Consider the following 16,602-nt stretch of genomic DNA (forward strand, 5'->3'; position numbering starts at 1 on the left):
TTTAAATTTTAAAAGGGTTTTACAGATTTTTTTTGAATGTGCTTATTCTATTGTCCAGAGACCTTGACATCATACAAGGAAACACATGTTACAAATGGCATGTATAGCTTGGATAGGAGATGAAAATAAGGAATATAACAAATACAGTATATGGCTGTTTTCATGACAATTGTATTTACTTCATAGTGCACATAAACTGTGATAGGACTTCCCAACACATTAAAAATAGGTTAAGGCTACAAGGCTTAAAACAGCAACTCATCAGCTGATTATATTTTCCATGTGTACAGAAATACATGCAGAAGTCAAACCATTTATTCACTGTTGCAGGTACAAATGATCCCAAAAGTAAAATGTCACAAAATGATATTTATGAATCTGTACGGCTAAAACTTTAGCATCAGTTTGTACCCTCCTGACCTGTGGTGTCCTCAGACTTTAGCATTAGTTTGTCCCCTCCTGACCTGTGGTGTCCTAAAACTTTAGCATCAGTTTGTACCCTCCTGACCTGTGGTGTCCTCAGACTTTAGCATTAGTTTGTCCCCTCCTGACCTGTGGTGTCCTCAGACTTTAGCATTAGTTTGTCCCCTCCTGACCTGTGGTGTCCTAAAACTTTAGCAGGTGGTGGTGTCCTAAGACCTAATTTGGGAGTCTTCTTGAGCTCGTCATTGCTAAATTAATTTCTTCTTCAATCTAATCTAATGGGGCGCCATTGGCTCTGGGAGGCAGGTCCCCCCCCCCCCCCCCCCCAAACCTTCAGTGCTCAGGTGGGCTATCTTCGGGCCTTTCTGTGTGGTGTTTGAATGTTCTCCCCGTGTTCACAAGGGGTTTCCTCCACTAAGAACCACAACAGAAAAAAAACATGCAAAAAGAACAGAACGCTCTCCTGTCCGTCCCTTACCAAGACGGACGGTTCACTTGCACTTGGCTGAAAAGCTGGCAGCTGTTCCAGGGGGGTCCTGGAGGAAGGACAGTCCAGGATAGGAAAAAGCAGAGATTACATTCACAGCGACCTCAGGCCTCCGTGTGCGTGTGTGTGTGTGTGTGTGTCCTGTGTCGCCTCCATAAATCCACGTGTGTGTTGCAGTGTGTCTCTTGTGATAGTATCAGTAATTAGGATTTAGTTTAGTAAACAAAAATTATATCTCACCCTTAATGGTAATTAAGGATATCGGCAGAGCTCTCATGTGTATTCTGGAATTCCCACATGGTCCAACTTCCTGTCCACATGAATAGATTTTAGTCCTTGATCACTGTGGGAATGCTGACACCCCTGTGAATATATAGCATCCTAGACCTAATGTTTACAAGATAATAATTAGCATTCAGACATCCACCCCCCCCCCCCCCCTTACCTTCCTAGGCTTAAAAAAGTCTGATTTAGTTAGTGAATTAGTGTTAGTGAAGGTACTAGGTGAGTTAGTGAATAGACTAGGTGAAACTCTAGCAGTGAAACGCAGTCTCATTCTCTCCTCTGATGCACATCATTGCAAGAATAAAAATACCTGAGCATTGAAATTCACTTTGACTGAGTCTCTGACAATTGGGATAAATCCATATCCTTTTAATTGGATCTTGTGCAATAAAAAACTGACTGAAGTCAGCCTTGTTTGTTTGTTTTTTGTTGAACTATACTAGTCTATGCTGCTGGACACTTTAATGTGAGAAAAAAAGAGAACGACAGTGTTGCGATTCCAATTCATTTTCTTTACCATTCATGTACACCCGTAACCCCTCTCAGATCACTTCTTCATTCGCTTTAATGTTCGGCTCATTGAGCAACCCTCTGTCCCTCCTCTTATGGTCTCGTTCCTACGCAACCTACGCAACCTCTCTCCCACCTACTTTTCCTCCCTGGTTTCTTCTGCTCTTCCACCTTTATCCACCTTCTCCTCACTAGGTGTCAATTATGCCACATAATCTCTCTGCTCTACTCTGAGCTCATGCCTGGACAGTTTGTGTCCACTTTCTACCAGACCTGCTTGATCTACCCAGTCTCATTCATGGCTGAGTGATACCCTCCGAATGCAGCGCTCCAATCTCAGAGCGGCTGAGAGAAAGTGGCACAAATCTGCAGCACAGGACGATCTTGCAAGCTACCAGACGCTGCTTGCCTCCTTCTCATCCAGCATCACTGCTGCTAAGAAAACTTTTTTAATGGCAACATCAACAGTGCAACTGATGCTCGGAAACTATTCTCCACCTTCAAAACAAATGCTCTACCCTCCCTCCTCCTCCTCCCCCAGCTACTAACCTCACAGCTAAAAACACATTTTCGAAACATTCACTCATTTTCTCTAAACTCTAAACACAAAACCTCATCTTCAAGCACTATTTACAAAACCTCTGAATCCTCTTGCAAAATGAAACTTTCGCCTCAAAACAGTTTTACCTGTGCTCAAAATCAAACACTGCTGTCAAATCATAAGCAAAGTGTTCAAAATGATATACACTTTCAAGCAGTCAGTAAAGAATAAACCAAAAAATAGAAAACACACTGTTCAAAACATATAGTTCTCAGGGAGAAGTACATTTTTTTTTTACCTCAAAACAAATTTCATATTTATCTATCATTGTCTTTTGATGAATGAAAACAGGTTCTCTCATATAGTAGCTATACAAATGTATCAGAAATTACTACTTTGCTTTGCTCTAATTTGTGTTGGTTCTTTCTCCTTCTTGTACCCCTATAGTACTGTACCCTGCATCTCACTACTCACAACTCACTCTTGTTCTTTGTTGATATGAACCTGCAACCAGTCAAAATCTATTGAGCAATCAGTACTGTTACTGTACCAAATAGAAAGCACAATGTTCAGGGCTATACAACTTGTTTACGTATTGTCCCTATACAGCCTACAATGCACTGTAGGCCTACTACAATATACACTACCACAGTAAAAGGGACACAAATCAAAGGAGTCAACGTGGTGTTTACTTGTCCTCCTCCCCTCACATTGTTTCTTCTATTCATTCTCAGACTTTCTCCTTCCCACCTTCAACAACCTGTTTGCTCCCTAAACTGGCTCATATTGGTTGTGTCACATCATTTGATACAAGTTAAATCAATTTTGAGTGGTTGTGTTCAATCAATGACATTTGTTCTCTATTTGTATTTGATTGTTGCCACTTGTGTTTATCAGTATGGATGACATGTGAATTAGAGTGCAGAATGTGTTTTAAGACTGAGAATGTGTTTAGAGTTTTGCTGAAAAGTCTAAGTGAGACCTGCAAATTGTGTTTTACCATGAGAAATAGTTTAAGGTATTGACAACAGACTGCACAATTAGCTTCATGAGTTCAGGCAACTGAGAACTTTGTTCAGCCAGTGGGTTTTAGTGTTTTAGCAATTGTAAAAAACTGTAATATATTCTTTGTTGACATATTATTTTTCTGGGAAATTCTCAGGTGAAATAAATTAGTCAGCTGACCCTGAGCTGTGTTGGAAGTTGTGTTTGCTTTGTTTTAGTTGTCTGACAAATCCTGTACAATCCAAGATGAGGTAACGTGTGTGGCAACAGCCTGAATGTGATTGCAGCAGAGTTCATCATGTATAAAAGCAGGTGCAACCAGGTCACAGTCAGACATTTTCATCAATTCTCACTGGATAGCATCAACACCCTAAAGAGAAGCCATGAAGCCAGTGATCGTGCTGTACGTTGTGCTGATGATGATTGCACTGGTGTGCAGTAAGTACCGTTTAACTTTACTGTCACTACATCTACCTCTGTGTTTCCTGTAGGATACATCATCTTTGCTTATATAAACTGTAGTGTATAAATCAGTTGTTTGCTGTTTTCTACTGCCATTGAATAGCAACTGTACTGTTCACTCGTTCCAGATGCTTATGCTGCATGTCACAATGGAAGATGTGCCAAGAGATGTAGTCGTGATGAATATAAAGACCGCAATTCATACTGTGGAGGTGGAAATATGTAAGTATAACTCTATAGACTGATTTTCATCCATAGACATCTTTGGTCCTTTTACTGTGTGCATGTGACTTGTGGCTTGAAATTATATTTCTTTTGTCAGATGCTGTGTTGAAAAGGGCTGGTGAAGAATATCCGTAAAGGAAGATGTGGATCAAGCAACATGACACGGAGTAATCATGATTTGTGTTTAAGCCTGTTTGATGCTAGTTTGAATAAAATCAAATTTCATGACTATCTGTGAATTGATTTAATATGTTTTAAATTTTAAAAGGGTTTTACAGATTTTTTTTGAATGTGCTTATTCTATTGTCCAGAGACCTTGACATCATACAAGGAAACACATGTTACAAATGGCATGTATAGCTTGGATAGGAGATGAAAATAAGGAATATAACAAATACAGTATATGGCTGTTTTCATGACAATTGTATTTACTTCATAGTGCACATAAACTGTGATAGGACTTCCCAACACATTAAAAATAGGTTAAGGCTACAAGGCTTAAAACAGCAACTCATCAGCTGATTATATTTTCCATGTGTACAGAAATACATGCAGAAGTCAAACCATTTATTCACTGTTGCAGGTACAAATGATCCCAAAAGTAAAATGTCACAAAATGATATTTATGAATCTGTACGGCTAAAACTTTAGCATCAGTTTGTACCCTCCTGACCTGTGGTGTCCTCAGACTTTAGCATTAGTTTGTCCCCTCCTGACCTGTGGTGTCCTAAAACTTTAGCATCAGTTTGTACCCTCCTGACCTGTGGTGTCCTCAGACTTTAGCATTAGTTTGTCCCCTCCTGACCTGTGGTGTCCTCAGACTTTGGCATTAGTTTGTCCCCTCCTGACCTGTGGTGTCCTAAAACTTTAGCAGGTGGTGGTGTCCTAAGACCTAATTTGGGAGTCTTCTTGAGCTCGTCATTGCTAAATTAATTTCTTCTTCAATCTAATCTAATGGGGCGCCATTGGCTCTGGGAGGCAGGTCCCCCCCCCCCCCCCCAAACCTTCAGTGCTCAGGTGGGCTATCTTCGGGCCTTTCTGTGTGGTGTTTGAATGTTCTCCCCGTGTTCACAAGGGGTTTCCTCCACTAAGAACCACAACAGAAAAAAAACATGCAAAAAGAACAGAACGCTCTCCTGTCCGTCCCTTACCAAGACGGACGGTTCACTTGCACTTGGCTGAAAAGCTGGCAGCTGTTCCAGGGGGGTCCTGGAGGAAGGACAGTCCAGGATAGGAAAAAGCAGAGATTACATTCACAGCGACCTCAGGCCTGCGTGTGCGTGTGTATGTGTGTGTGTCCTGTGTCGCCTCCATAAATCCACGTGTGTGTTGCAGTGTGTCTCTTGTGATAGTATCAGTAATTAGGATTTAGTTTAGTAAACAAAAATTATATCTCACCCTTAATGGTAATTAAGGATATCGGCAGAGCTCTCATGTGTATTGTGAATTCCCACATGGTCCAACTTCCTGTCCACATGAATAGATTTTAGTCCTTGATCACTGTGGGAATGCTGACACCCCTGTGAATATATAGCATCCTAGACCTAATGTTTACAAGATAATAATTAGCATTCAGACATCCACCCCCCACCCCCCCCACTGGGCTAAAACGCCTTATTTCCGGAGATCTTACAGTTTTTCACTGTTGCTAAAACCCGTTTTTCAAAACAGTAACGTCTTTCTCAAAACTGCACACAGAAAATTGAAAACCTCACACACAAAATGCTAAACCTGACACTCCCTTTGCAAGATGACTCTTTGCTATCAAATCTCTTAACTGTTCACAAAATGGAACTCGTGTTTTCATTTGGTACACACAGCCATATTTTCAAAACACACACACATACATTCATTTAGTACACACAACTAAGCATTAGCTGCACACTACCAAGCATTTACAGCACACAGAAGTGCAAAATTGAAAACACAATCATCAAAACACACCATATGAATGACAATGACTCATTGAGCCCTTTCTCCTTTTGTAAAATGTATCAGTGTAGGCCTACATTTTTCATAGTCAAACATAAAACAGCAATACCGTTGTTCTCACAAACCATATTTACAATTTCAGTCTCCTGTTCCACCAGATTGTATTGACATAAAATTGTATACAAAATGCTTATAGTTTTTCTCAATTGCTTACACACATTTTTTGAAAGCATGCCTCGTTCTCAAAACTCTAAACACAAATCCTAAAGCAACTAACTGAAAATGCAAAACCCTTTATATCTCCTGGAAAATGCTACTTTGCTTTCAAAAAATATTGAAAGTGTGTTTTCTTCCTCCACAGTGTGGTTCTCTTTCAGTCCTGCAAAATACAAATACTGTGAGCACACTACGTATATTATATTGATATGCAGTATTACAGTACACAAGGCAAACAGATTTCGTACTCCATCCTGAAGGTTCTAATGAAAAACCATGAAAACATGGTCTACCACAGCGGCCCAAATCTCATTAGAGATGACCATTCTCCTTCTTCTTTCTCCTGATCCTCCTCCTTCTTCACCTTGTCCTCATTCTCTTCCTCCTCCTTGTCCTCCTCTTCCTTCTCTCTGTCCTCCTACTCTTCAACCTCCTACTCCTCCTCCTTCTTGTCCTCCTCTTCCTCCTCCTCTCACTCTTACCCCTCTCCTTCTCTGGTTGTCGATCTTTTCAAAGTTTTCAATGGTTTATCAAACAAAACGGAGGCTCAAAACACTTTTATGGTGCAGTCCTCACTGCAAATTGGTCAAAAGACCTGAAAGTTTAGAGATTTGACTATTTGTGGCTTGCAGGTTGATGCTTTGAGATTTTACTTGAAAATTGTGTGCAACAACAGAACTTTGTGTACACTGTTTTGACAACAACGTGATGTGTAATTGACATCAGTGTGTTCACAAGGAAAATCGGACTCTAATGTAGATAAGGGAATCTTAAGTATTTCCCACTTGGGGCGAGCGATTGATACATGACGTGAAGGTTGTGCAGATTGTGCCGAATTTTCGCTTTTTACTTCTTAACAATAGTGAAAAACTGTAATAACGTGAGACTACCTGATATTTAGACTTTCCGGAAAAATCCGGACAGAAACACGCTGGAAACGTTAGTCTCAATTCTCATATCCGGAGCATGTTTTGACTCCGGAATGGGACTGTGTCACACGCGACCAATCCGGACCCCGGATACTCACCAGAAATCGCCCGTGTATCTAATATTCTGCACGGAAACGCTCCTGACAGTCATTGTTTCCGTGGGTGTTTAACTCCGTATACCCACAGAATGGCCCGGGCCGCGCGCACGGCGCGATCCAAAAGGCTTCAGGACCCGAATGTCTATTGGCATTTATCTCATGCCTGTTTTAAGTAGTATATTATGTTTAACATTGCAATATTTAAATAATAAATCGGCATGCATCAACCCTTTTATCATATAAAACATTATATCTTTTAAATCTTAATCTTCAATTATCCATGTTGAAGTTGTAATGAAGCACCATTTGGCCAAAGTCTACCATGCAAACAGTAAATCCTCCTTCTTAACCTATAAACAAAGTTGCTCAAGTGACTACGGTTAGGATATGCATGACCCATCTATAACCAATATGACTGATTGGTACTAAGTTACACACTATGACAACAAAAACAATATTATTTCATTTTTTTTATTTTAATTCTCAACATAGGCCTCTTTTTGGGCTGGAGGGCTCCTTGTAGAGAAGTGGCCCCTCTCTGTCACTCGCCGCCTGGTATGACCCGGCTTGACGCCCCTCCCGCCATTGCTTTCGAGCGCCTGCTGGCCGCGCAGGGTGAGGCGGCTCAGCCGAGCGCACCTCCACCTGGAAGGCAGGACGTTGATTTTAAGCTTGTCCTCTTCATCACTCTCCTCATCAGACATGAAGCTGGCGTCTGCCTCCTTGAAGAACAGGTGTTCTTCTGGTGCCAGCAGATCCCGCGCCGCCAGCAGGCGTTTCTGGAAAAGCTGCAAAAGAAAGAGACATAGTGTCAAGCAACGTCAAGACCAAATAGTAACTAGAGTAGACTCAGTTTACATGAAAGCCTAGTGTGGATGAAAACTGACTCCTTTTCAGATGGGGTGATATTTTTTTATTTCACTTCATGCCACGTACCCGCTCTCGCCTGCTTCGGAGAAGTTTTTTTCTCCTCACTTCCTCTGTCCTCCCCACCAGGTCCATTTTCCGCTGACTTTTTAAGTTTTCAAAGTACCTGTTGCAGGCTCCTGTTTGAAACAAACCAATGAATAAAACAGAAGAATACAATAACCTCTCTCTCAACATCAGCAAAACTAAGTTATGTTATGTTGGTTGTGGTGCTGTGTCCTGTCCTAAGAATTTCAGTGCCCAGTCCGACTCTGTTGTACTGTGCATCTGACAATAAAAAACTTGACTACAAAGCACAGAAAACCAAATAATTGCAAAGTTATAGATGTTTAACAGTAACAGTATCTTACTTATTATTAGGCTCTCCTTTCCCCAGTTCTCCCCCGAATCCACAAGGGTCTGAATGACCGCACGAGTCACCTCCTCATTGTGAGACGGCTTGAAACTGAACAACAATAAAATACAGTAATGTGCACAGGCAATAAGTTAGAAAAGTTTGTATGAATGAAACAGACCTATGTATAAGTGCATTGAAGATCAAGTTATTTTAAGCGCAATGCAATTACATGATGAGGGGAAAAGTGTACGTTGATGCTCAATCTATTACATTTATGTCCAAATAATCCCACCCCTTCACAATTGTACCTGAATCATGAATGAACCGAACATAATACTGTACAAGGATTTAAACAGAGCAATGGAACAGAATTTGGAGTAGCTATGTCTGGAAGTGCATGGTTTCTTACAAAGGAATCATGATTTAGTCTATAGTGTTTAATAAGCAAACCTCGATTCCTTGTTGCGTATCCACAGACCTTGCACTGCCACTGCATTTAAAATCTGCAAGAAAAAAAAGAAAGAGAGAAAGAGTCACAAAGTGTGAAAAAAAAAAAAAAAAAAAAAAATCATACATTTTACATTTTTGGAGAAATCGTTGGTGATTGTTCACATCAATTCTACAGGCATCCTCGGATTTGTATAATTAAAGTAATACAAATAATGAACACGATAATATTGGTATCATAGTTTTCATTAAATTGATTGAATATGTACGGTTACTGTTATTCCGAATATTAAACTGACGAATATGTTAGGGGTGCCAACATTTCGGTTTTTCCCCTTAACAATCAGGCAAAAAAAACCTGGGAAATGTTGGTTGTGCTAACATATTCGTCGGTTTAATATTCGGAACAACAGTAACAGTTACCGTACATATTCAATCAATTTAATGAAAGTTATAATACAAATATTATCGTATTCATTATTTGTATGACTATAATGATACAAATCCGAGGATGTCTGTAGAATGACTGAGCGCCCTTAGCGAGCTAGCAAAATACATTCCCTCCCCTCTAACAGGCTATCATGTCATGTATCATGACACTACATTAAATGGGAAGACCGGTCAAGAGAACCAGCTTTTGGAAACAGCGACATTTCAACACAAAATATTATATTCTACTCAATCATTATTATATGTATGATATTATAATATAGACCACACAAAGTACATGACGGTTGTTCCGAATATTAAACTGACGTGTGTAAGCACTACCAACATTTCCCGGTTGTTTTTTTCTGATTGTTAACGGTTCTGACTGAGCGCCCTTAGCAAGCTAGCAAAATATTTATTACAGTAACTTTACAAGACCGGTGTTGTACCCGATTCAGCACCCCCGTCAGAATATGCACCCCCTTGACGCACCACTCGCAGTTCGCCTAAACAAACGCAGGGAAAAATACTATACTACGATTTCATTATTTGTGAAAGAGATGGAAGAGAAGAACACAAGTGATTACAGTCTTTAGAACTGTTCTAAAGAGTACAAACAACCGATGTTTTTCTATGCACCCCCTTGACGCACCACTCGCTTGATCGGAAAGGAAAGCAGTTCGCCTAAATAAACGCATGGAAAAATACTATAGCCTACTACGATTTCATTATTTGTGAAAGAGATGGAAGAGAAGAACACAAGTGATTACAGTCTTTAGAACTGTTCTAAAGAGTACAAACAACCGATGTTTTTCTTCCAAAAGCCTCGGATAATAGCGAACGCAAAAGAACACCTTTTTGTTCTGTGGAAATATATAGCCTACCCCAGCCATGACTACAAAATGAATTAATGTAATTTTGAATGAGCAAGTTGAATGAATTTGACACGGTGTTTCACAAGACTAAATAACGAAATGCAGTTTAGTATCTAACAGGAAGTGCAAATAAGCAGAAAGTGCAGAATATGTGCATATGAATGGCAGTGGTATATACATAATGAGATAGTATAAGATACAGTATGATACAGTACTCTGTTTACTTAGCCTGACGATGTCATACTCATGATTCTAGTCAGAATATGAGTCTGATACCGGACCTTTGGGCTGTGATTATGGGGCGTGTTTCAACGAACCAGGAAAGAAAATGCCTATTCGCTGAATTGGATACCTAGAACCAATCAGAGCAACGTAGTAGCCTATTACCATCTGATAGATTAAACTTTTACCTGATCCCTAGGAAGGACGGCAAAAACATCTTTTCAATGACAAATGCCTTAATCGCGTTTCTCTGTTCCTCTTTCAAAATGAATGCGCTGTCAATGTCTGTTGAGATATGCCTGCTCACGTTAATTAATTAGCATTAAGGCTACAAGCTACAGTTTATTTAGATGGGTTTTTTGTGTACACGTTAGCAATGATATAACAATAATGGTCTAGAGAACTTTAGTTAAGACAAACAATACTCTGTAACATTCGTGTTGCACATGCACAACTAACCGAGTCAATGTAGACATTAAAAAGTCGTGTAGATAGCTTAATTCACATAAAATATTCCCCACTAAGCACCCGAGACGCGGCCATCTTGGTCGGAGTTCGAATCTACCGGTTAATTCAACTCAAGCGTTGGTATCTGTCCATCAACGTATAAAGCCCGCCCTGCCAATTTGATTGGTCCGGTTTGATCCTACCGATGAAACTCTCTCCCAATTAACCCAGAGCCAGACCAAATCTCCCTGACAAAAAATGTTGTGGGCGGGGTTTGGGCTGGTATCCAGGCTACTGTTTACTCATACTAGTCCCATGTCTGTACTCTGAAAAGCATTTGATGATCGGATCAACAGAATTCTTTTAAAGGGGGGGGGGGTGCATATCACGACAGGCCTATTTTCACACCAGTCAGAATAAGCACCCCCCTGTTCAATTCTACTAGGAAGGTGTCACATGCATGAAACTCACTGTGCTTACTCATACTAGTCCTATGTCTGCACTCTGAAAAGCATTTGATGATTGGATCAACAGAATTCTTTTAAAGGGGGGGGTGCATATCACGACAGGCCTATTTTCACACCAGTCAGAATAAGCACCCCCCTCTTCAATTCTACTAGGAAGGTGTCACATGCATGAAACTCACTGTGCTTACTCATACTAGTCCCATGTCTGTACTCTGAAAAGCATTTGATGATCGGATCAACAGAATTCTTTTAAAGGGGGGGTGCATATCACGACAGGCCTATTTTCACACCAGTCAGAATAAGCACCCCCCTGTTCAATTCTACTAGGAAGGTGTCACATGCATGAAACTCACTGTGCTTACTCATACTAGTCCCATGTATGTACTCTGAAAAGCATTTGATGATCGGATCAACAGAATTATTTTAAAGGAGGGGGTGCATATCACGACAGGCCTATTTTCACACCAGTCAGAATAAGCACCCCCTGTTCAATTCTACTAGGAAGGTGTCACATGCATGAAACTCACTGTGCTTACTCATACTAGTCCCATGTATGTACTCTGAAAAGCATTTGATGATCGGATCAACAGAATTATTTTAAAGGAGGGGGTGCATATCACGACAGGCCTATTTTCACACCAGTCAGAATAAGCACCCCCTGTTCAATTCTACTAGGAAGGTGTCACATGCATGAAACTCACTCTGCTTACTCATACTAGTCCCTTGGCTGTACTCTGAAAAGCATTTGATGTTGGAGTCAACAGAATTATTTTAAGGGGGGTGCTTATTCTGACCGGTGTGAAAATAGGCCTGTCGTGATATGCACCCCCCCCCCCCCCTTTAAAAGAATTCTGTTGACCCCAATATCAAATGCTTTTCAGAGTACAGACATGGGACTAGTATGAGTAGGCAGAGTGAGTTTCATGCATGTGCCACCTTCCTAGCAGAATTGAACAGGGGGTGCTTATTCTGCATGGTATGAAATTGGCCTGTCGTGATATGCACCCCCCCCCCCCCCCCCCCCCCTTTAAAATAATTCTGTTGATCCGATCATCAAATGCTTTTCAGAGTACAGACATGGAACTAGTATGAGTAAGCAGAGTACAGTATCATACTGTATCTTATACTATCCCAGTATATACCACTGCCATTCATATGCACATATTCTGCACTTTCTGCTTATTTGCACTTCCTGTTAGATCCTAAACTGCATTTCGTTATTTAGTCTTGTGAAACACCGTGTCAAATTCATTCAACTTCTTTACAAGACCGGTGTTGTACCCGATTCAGCACCCCCGTCAGAATATGCACCCCCTTGACGCACCACTCGCAGTTCGCCTAAACAAACGCAGGGAAAAATACTATACTACGATTTCTTAGAAAAACATCGGTTGTTTGTACTCTTTAGAACAGTTCTAAAGACTGTAATCACTTGTGTTCTTCTCTTCGATCTCTTTCACAAATAATGAAATCGTAGTATAGTATTTTCCCCTGCGTTTGTTTAGGCAAGCGAGTGGTGCGTCAAGGGGGTGCATATTCTGACGGGGGTGCTGAATCGGGTACAACACCGGCAAGCAAATTAGTGAACGACATATATGTATATATGGGTGGCTAAAACAGCCCTAACGAAACAGCGAAAACTATATCGCGTTAAACCCCTAGTTAATGACTTGCTAGCTACCTTAGCTCGCTATCTTATTAAGCTAGCCTAAAACTATTTGACCAACTGCACATTAAACCACGCTTGCTTTAGTTGTACAGTCTCAACATGTTGAATTTAGACCAAAGAAGCCAGCAGATATAATAGTCATCTTAATTTACACTACTCAGACTGACACCATAGCATCTTACCTTCAGCGAAATGTTGCCAACGGTCAATTCCCTGAAGAGTGAGTCTTGAAACCCCGTAGCAAGCACTCTGAATGCGTTGATCCAATGGATGCGATAGGAGGACTCTGGCGCATGGGGTTCATAAGTTGAAATATCTAGTCACCACATCTCCGGAAACTTGCATTCACATATCCGGAGCCAGAAATCATCAATATTTTCCCGGATTTTTAATTAGTCCGGATATGACCAAAATCTACTCCGGAGATGTGCTTTGTCATTGGAAATTTCCTAACACAAGATCTCCGGATTCCAGCCTATTTTGCCCAGTGCCCCCCCCCCCTTACCTTCCTAGGCTTAAAAAAGTCTGATTTAGTTAGTGAATTAGTGTTAGTGAAGGTACCAGGTGAGTTAGTGAATAGACTAGGTGAAACTCTAGCAGTGAAACGCAGTCTCATTCTCTCCTCTGATGCACATCATTGCAAGAATAAAAATACCTGAGCATTGAAATTCACTTTGACTGAGTCTCTGATAATTGGGATAAATCCATATCCTTTTAATTGGATCTTGTGCAATAAAAAACTGACTGAAGTCAGCCTTGTTTGTTTGTTTTTTGTTGAACTATACTAGTCTATGCTGCTGGACACTTTAATGTGAGAAAAAAAGAGAACGACAGTGTTGCGATTCCAATTCATTTTCTTTACCATTCATGTACACCCGTAACCCCTCTCAGATCACTTCTTCATTCGCTTTAATGTTCGGCTCATTGAGCAACCCTCTGTCCCTCCTCTTATGGTCTCGTTCCTACGCAACCTACGCAACCTCTCTCCCACCTACTTTTCCTCCCTGGTTTCTTCTGCTCTTCCACCTTTATCCACCTTCTCCTCACTAGGTGTCAATTATGCCACATAATCTCTCTGCTCTACTCTGAGCTCATGCCTGGACAGTTTGTGTCCACTTTCTACCAGACCTGCTTGATCTACCCAGTCTCATTCATGGCTGAGTGATACCCTCCGAATGCAGCGCTCCAATCTCAGAGCGGCTGAGAGAAAGTGGCACAAATCTGCAGCACAGGACGATCTTGCAAGCTACCAGACGCTGCTTGCCTCCTTCTCATCCAGCATCACTGCTGCTAAGAAAACTTTTTTAATGGCAACATCAACAGTGCAACTGATGCTCGGAAACTATTCTCCACCTTCAAAACAAATGCTCTACCCTCCCTCCTCCTCCTCCCCCAGCTACTAACCTCACAGCTAAAAACACATTTTCGAAACATTCACTCATTTTCTCTAAACTCTAAACACAAAACCTCATCTTCAAGCACTATTTACAAAACCTCTGAATCCTCTTGCAAAATGAAACTTTCGCCTCAAAACAGTTTTACCTGTGCTCAAAATCAAACACTGCTGTCAAATCATAAGCAAAGTGTTCAAAATGATATACACTTTCAAGCAGTCAGTAAAGAATAAACCAAAAAATAGAAAACACACTGTTCAAAACATATAGTTCTCAGGGAGAAGTACATTTTTTTTTTTACCTCAAAACAAATTTCATATTTATCTATCATTGTCTTTTGATGAATGAAAACAGGTTCTCTCATATAGTAGCTATACAAATGTATCAGAAATTACTACTTTGCTTTGCTCTAATTTGTGTTGGTTCTTTCTCCTTCTTGTACCCCTAGTACTGTACCCTGCATCTCACTACTCACAACTCACTCTTGTTCTTTGTTGATATGAACCTGCAACCAGTCAAAATCTATTGAGCAATCAGTACTGTTACTGTACCAAATAGAAAGCACAATGTTCAGGGCTATACAACTTGTTTACGTATTGTCCCTATACAGCCTACAATGCACTGTAGGCCTACTACAATATACACTACCACAGTAAAAGGGACACAAATCAAAGGAGTCAACGTGGTGTTTACTTGTCCTCCTCCCCTCACATTGTTTCTTCTATTCATTCTAAGACTTTCTCCTTCCCACCTTCAACAACCTGTTTGCTCCCTAAACTGGCTCATATTGGTTGTGTCACATCATTTGATACAAGTTAAATCAATTTTGAGTGGTTGCGTTCAATCAATGACATTTGTTCTCTATTTGTATTTGATTGTTGCCACTTGTGTTTATCAGTATGGATGACATGTGAATTAGAGTGCAGAATGTGTTTTAAGACTGAGAATGTGTTTAGAGTTTTGCTGAAAAGTCTAAGTGAGACCTGCAAATTGTGTTTTACCATGAGAAATAGTTTAAGGTATTGACAACAGACTGCACAATTAGCTTCATGAGTTCAGGCAACTGAGAACTTTGTTCAGCCAGTGGGTTTTAGTGTTTTAGCAATTGTAAAAAACTGTAATATATTCTTTGTTGACATATTATTTTTCTGGGAAATTCTCGGGTGAAATAAATTAGTCAGCTGACCCTGAGCTGTGTTGGAAGTTGTGTTTGCTTTGTCTTAGTTGTCTGACAAATCCTGTAAAATCCAAGATGAGGTAACGTGTGTGGCAACAGCCTGAATGCGATTGCAGCAGAGTTCATCATATATAAAAGCAGGTGCAACCAGGTCACAGTCAGACATTTTCCTCGATTATCACTGGAGAGCATCAACACCCTAAAGAGGAGCCATGAAGCCAGTGATCGCGCTGTATATTGCGCTGATGATGATTGCACTGGTGTGCAGTAAGTACCGTTTAACTTTACTGTCACTTCATACCTCTGTGTTTCCTGTTGGATAAATCATCTTTGCTTATATAAACTGTAGTGTATAAATAAGTTGTTGGCTGTTTTCTACTGCCATTGAATAGCAACTGTACTGTTCACTCGTTCCAGATGCTTATGCTGCATGTCACAATGGAAGATGTGCCAAGAGATGTAGTCGTGATGAATATAAAGACCGCAATTCATACTGTGGAGGTGGAAATATGTAAGTATAACTCTATAGACTGATTTTCATCCATAGACATCTTTGGTCCTTTTACTGTGTGCATGTGACTTGTGGCTTGAAATTATATTTCTTTTGTCAGATGCTGTGTTGAAAAGGGCTGGTGAAGAATATCTGTAAAGGAAGATGTGGATCAAGCAACATGCATCAGTCACACTTACACAAGACATGGAGTAATCATGATTTGTGTTTAAGCCTGTCTTGTGGCTTGAAATTATATTTCTTTTGTCAGATGCTGTGTTGAAAAAGGCAATTAAAGAACATCCGTAAAGGAAGACTGTGTGGATCAATCACCATACATTGCTGTTTTTTTTCTTCCATTTACAGTTTTTCTCAATCGCTTTGGCGAATTTTTCCATTCACTGTTTACTTTTTCAAAACAGCTCACACACAGCCCTTAACTGAAGCTGAAATGACCAAAACACTATATGATGGTTGCAGAATGACACTACCTTCTCAAAAACTTATCACACACCCATCAAAACCAAACAATTCCTTCAAAACCTACAATTTGTGCTCAATTAAAAATGTATGTTTTCTCATTTATTTAACAATGGATAGCAAAATTC

At 40.4% G+C, this 16,602-nt stretch overlaps 1 long non-coding RNA gene across 1 annotated transcript; it reads left to right on the forward strand.

Moving 5' to 3' along the window:
* The first annotated feature begins 3,581 nt into the window (after positions 1 to 3,581).
* On the forward strand, positions 3,582 to 4,092 carry LOC308372762. Its single transcript, XR_013968833.1, has 3 exons — positions 3,582 to 3,689; positions 3,842 to 3,935; positions 4,036 to 4,092. It is a non-coding gene; the product is annotated as an uncharacterized lncRNA (long non-coding RNA).
* The last annotated feature ends 12,510 nt before the right edge of the window (positions 4,093 to 16,602 follow it).

The sequence above is a fragment of the Sprattus sprattus genome (genome assembly GCF_963457725.1).
Source record: "Sprattus sprattus genome assembly, chromosome: 1".
NCBI classification, from domain to species: Eukaryota; Metazoa; Chordata; class Actinopteri; order Clupeiformes; family Clupeidae; genus Sprattus; species Sprattus sprattus.